At 43.5% G+C, this 4,985-nt stretch overlaps 1 pseudogene across 1 annotated transcript; it reads left to right on the forward strand.

Annotated features, from left to right (window-relative positions):
- Positions 1-1,663: 1,663 nt before the first annotated feature.
- On the forward strand, positions 1,664-4,714 carry LOC105004572 (annotated as a pseudogene). The gene has a single exon (XR_827241.1). The product of XR_827241.1 is annotated as a cold shock domain-containing protein E1 pseudogene (transcript).
- Positions 4,715-4,985: the final 271 nt, after the last annotated feature.

A 4,985-nucleotide genomic window follows, 5' to 3' on the forward strand; every position in this document is an offset into this window, starting at 1 on the left:
TGGGTTCGAAAGGCTGTTCAGCCAGTTATTCTACCTTGGTTTGCTTTCCTGCTTCCAAAATGTTATTGCTATTATTTCTTCCTCAGATTCTTCCACACAAAGCATCTCTGTAATTACGCTAGTGGGCCAAGAGATGTTTATCTCTATGGAGAGAGTTTCCCACACCTCTGACTTGCCACTGCCAACTCCCCACACCTGCATCCTGCCGGAGGCCACACCATGAATCAAGCGCAAGGGACAGGCCTGTGTGCATTCAGGGCACCTACTTGGCCGTGCTCTTGAAACAGCAAATAAGCCATGCAAAAGGTGATGATAAGTGGATGGACTCACCTCTCCCTTGTACCTCACATGGGCAGACACAAAACTCAGCGGTCTCAGCCGCCTGAGTGGAGGAGCCGAGAGCATCAGGCGCTCTGCCTTGGATACCCCCAGCCACGTCAGCAGCCTGAAGTCATTTATACTCTTATATGTGACCGTAGCTCTGCCATTCAGGAAGGAACACTGCTCAGCTCCACGTGTGCGCTCTGAGCCTTGTCCTTGTGGCTGAACTGGGCCATCTCTCCTCCTTTGCAATTGGGTGACCCGGCTTTAGAGTTTCCATGTATGTCCGTTTCTGGGCTTCCCATAAACAGGTCTGCCCACGACCTGCCACTCCTTAGGACTCTGAAGAAAGGTAAATGAGGAAAGGGCTTTTTTTGCTTGCTGTAGTTGTTTTTAATTTTCATTTATTTATTTTTGGTGGTGCTGGGTTTTCCTTGGCGCGTGTAGACTTCCTCTAGCGTCGGCCAGAGCGGGCTACGCTCTAGTTGTGGTGCACTGGCTTCTCGTCACTGTGGCTCCTCTTGTTGTGGAGCACAGGCTTTAGAGCACAGACTCAGTAGTTGTGGCACACAGGCCCAGTTGCCTGGGGCATGTGGAATCTTCTCAGACCAGGGATCAAACCCAATCCCCTGCACTGGCAGGCAAATTCTTAACCACTGTACTACCAGGGAAGTCCAGGGTTCATTCTTTGTGCTGTATAGTCTATGGGCTTTGACAAATGTATGATAATATGGATTCACCATTAGAGTATCATATAGAATATTTTCACTGCCCTAAAAAAAAAATCCTCTGGCTATGTTTAGTTTTGGCGGGGGGCTTCCCAGGTAGCGCTAGTGGTAAAGAGCCAATGCTTGCCAATGCAGGAGACTTAAGAGACACAGCTTTGATCCCTGGGTTGGGAAGATCCCCTGAAAGAGGAAATGGCAACTCACTCCAGTATTCTTGCCTGGAGAATCCCATGGACAGAGGAGCCTGGCAAGTATAGTCCATAAAGTCACAAAGAGTTGAACACGACTGAAGCAACTTAACATGTTTAATTTTTAAATCTTGAACACTCTACTTAAAAGTTGATGTACCCATCATATCCACCTCTGTGCTGTTCTTCACTGGGATGGAGTGGGGAGGGGGTGAAGGGGTTGGGAGCTTCCAGAGGAGGCTGCATTTCCCAGCGCTTTGTTCTTTTCTTCTGCTCACACAATACCTCTCCGGGAAGGAGGTAATTGCCACAAATCAGTAAAAGTTGAACCTTTGTATTTTCCTTCCCTTCCTCTTTCTTGAGCTGCATCACCCCAGATCCAGCAGTGAGAGGCAGTTGGCACTCACTTAAGAAAGCCATCTGATGGCGGCGCTGGAGAGGGGGCGCTGAGCTGTTGGGTATGAAGTGTAACAGAACAGACTTTACCACCTGAAACTGCTGCTTCAAGTTCAGATCAGGCAGGGAACAAACCTCGAAACAACCAACAAGACCAAAGAAGAGTACACTTAAGTTGAAGACACAACACTTGATCTGAAACAAGAAGTTTGTGCCTACTCAACAGCTTTGAAAGAGCACTTCCCAACGCTGCTAGTAGTCTTTGTTTTCTTCAGTGCTGTACTGTGAGACTGCCCGGTGCAGCAGCAGTTGTATTCTTTATTAGCTTGATCGTTTTCTCTCGCTCTTTTTTTTTTTTTTTTAATACTAGCAACTTTCATTCTTTGAAACGTCTGCTGAAAAAGAAGAATCAGCAAATACTACTGAAAGTGCAATATTTGATTATCACTGCGAGATGAGCTTTGATCCAAACCTTCTCCACAACAATGGACATAATGGGTACCCCAATGGTATTTCAGCAGCACTGCGTGAGACTGGGGTTATTGAAAAACTGCTAACCTCTTATGGATTTATTCAGTGTTCAGAACGGCAAGCTAGACTTTTCTTCCACTGTTCACAGTATAATGGCAACCTGCAGGACTTAAAAGTAGGAGATGATGTTGAATTTGAAGTATCATCTGACCAGCGGACTGGGAAACCCATAGCTGTTAAACTGGTGAAGATAAAACAAGAAATCCTCCCTGAAAAAACGAATTAATGGACAAGAAGTGTTTTATCTGACTTACACCCCTGAAGACGTTGAAGGGAATGTTCAGCTGGAAACTGGAGATAAAATAAACTTTGTAATTGATAACAATAAATATACTGGTGCTGTAAGTGCTCGTAATATTATGCTGTTGAAAAAGAAACAAGCTCGCTATCAGGGAGTAGTTTGTGCCATGAAAGAGGCGTTTGGCTTTATTGAAAGAGGCGATATTGTAAAGGAGATATTCTTTCACTGTAGTGAATTTAAGGGTGACTTAGAATCCTTACAGCCTGGAGATGACGTGGAATTCACAATTAAGGACCGAAATGGTAAAGAAGTTGCAACAGATGTCAGACTGTTGCCTCAAGGAACAGTCATTTTTGAAGATATCAGCATTGAACATTTTGAAGGAACTGTAACCAAAGTCATCCCCAAAGTACCCAGTAAAAACCAGAATGACCCATTGCCAGGACACATCAAAGTTGATTCTGTGATTCCTAAAGAACTTCCCTTTGGAGACAAAGATACAAAATCCAAGGTGACCCTGTTGGAAGGTGACCACGTTAGGTTTAATATTTCAACAGACCGTCGTGACAAATTAGAACGAGCAACCAACATAGAAGTTCTATCAAATACATTTCAGTTCACTAATGAAGCCAGAGAGAGGGGTGTAATTGCTGCCATGAGAGATGGTTTTGGTTTCATCAAGTGTGTGGATCGTGATGCTCGTATGTTCTTCCACTTCAGTGAAATTCTGGATGGGAACCAGCTTCATATTGCAGATGAAGTAGAGTTTACTGTGGTTCCCTGATATGCTCTCTGCCCAAAGAAATCATGCTATTAGGATTAAAAAACTTCCCAAGGGCACGGTTTCGTTCCACTCCCATTAAGATCATCGTTTTCTGGGCACTGTAGAAAAAGAGGCCACTTTTTCGAATCCTAAAACCACTAGCCCAAATAAAGGCAAAGAAAAGGAGGCTGAGGATGGCATTATTGCTTATGATGATTGTGGGGTGAAATTGACTATTGCTTTTCAAGCCAAGGATGTGGAAGGATCTACTTCTCCTCAAATAGGAGACAAGGTTGAATTTAGTATTAGTGACAAACAGAGGCCTGGACAGCAGATTGCAACTTGTGTGCGACTCTTAGGTCGTAATTCGAACTCCAAGAGGCTCTTGGGTTATGTGGCAACTTTGAAGGATAATTTTGGATTTATTGAAACAGCCAATCATGATAAGGAAATCTTTTTCCATTACAGTGAGTTCTCTGGTGATGTTGATAGCCTGGAACTGGGGGACATGGTCGAGTACAGCTTGTCTAAAGGAAAAGGCAACAAAGTCAGTGCAGAAAAAGTGAACAAAACACACTCAGTGAATGGCATTACTGAGGAAGCTGATCCCACCATCTACTCTGGTAAAGTCATTCGCCCCTTGAGGAGTGTTGATCCAACACAGAATGAGTACCAAGGAATGATTGAGATTGTGGACGAAGGGGATATGAAAGGTGAAGTCTATCCATTTGGCATAGTTGGGATGGCCAACAAAGGGGATTGCCTGCAGAAAGGGGAGAGTGTCAAGTTCCAGTTGTGTGTCCTGGGCCAAAACGCACAGACTATGGCCTACAACATCACACCCCTGCATAGGGCTACAGTGGAGTGTGTGAAAGATCAGTTTGGCTTCATTAACTATGAAGTAGGAGATAGCAAGAAGCTCTTTTTCCATGTGAAATAAGTTCAGGATGGCATTGAGCTACAGGCAGGAGATGAGGTGGAATTCTCAGTGATTCTTAATCAGCGCACTGGCAAGTGCAGTGCTTGTAATGTTTGGCGAGTCTGCGAGGGCCCCAAGGCTGTTGCAGCTCCACGACCTGATAGGCTGGTCAATCGCTTGAAGAATATCACCCTGGATGATGCCAGTGCTCCTCGCCTAATGGTTCTTCGTCAGCCAAGGGGACCAGATAACTCAATGGGATTTGGTGCAGAAACAAAGATCCGTCAAGCTGGTGTGATTGACTAACCACATCCACAAAGCACATCATTAATCCACTATGATCAAGTTGGGGGAATTCTGGTGAAGGGTTCTGAATATCTTCCTCTTCATCCCTCCCAAAATCTGGAATACTTATTCTATTGAGCTATTACACCAGTTTTAACACCTTCCTTGTGTTATGTTTAAAAAAATAAATAAATTTAAGAAAACCATTTTAAAATTATGCACAGTTGCAGCCTGGAAAACTTAAGGTGGCGCCTTATAGTATCAATTTTAGGAGCTTTATTTGGTGCATTTAACGCAACTGGTAATTGCAAAATCCACTTCGCCTGTGTAAGAGAAAAATATAGACTGTTAACTTGTTGGCCCTATGAAATTCTGCACTTGATATTTAGTATATACTCTACCTTCATTACTTCTGGCAAGATTTCTGCCTTAGCACTCAGTTGCATTCTTTTTCCTTTTCTGTTTATTATGCTTTAATTCTGAGGACCATATGAGGGTAGAATATATTAAAAATTACCAAAATTTGTATAGGCAAACCATTTCCTTAAGTTGATGGCCAAATGTTAAAATGTTATTTTTCATATCATTTATAATCTTGTCACAGTCCACTTAA

Source organism: Bison bison, unplaced genomic scaffold (genome assembly GCF_000754665.1).
Source record: "Bison bison bison isolate TAMUID 2011002044 unplaced genomic scaffold, Bison_UMD1.0 scf7180017864480, whole genome shotgun sequence".
Taxonomy (NCBI): Eukaryota; Metazoa; Chordata; class Mammalia; order Artiodactyla; family Bovidae; genus Bison; species Bison bison.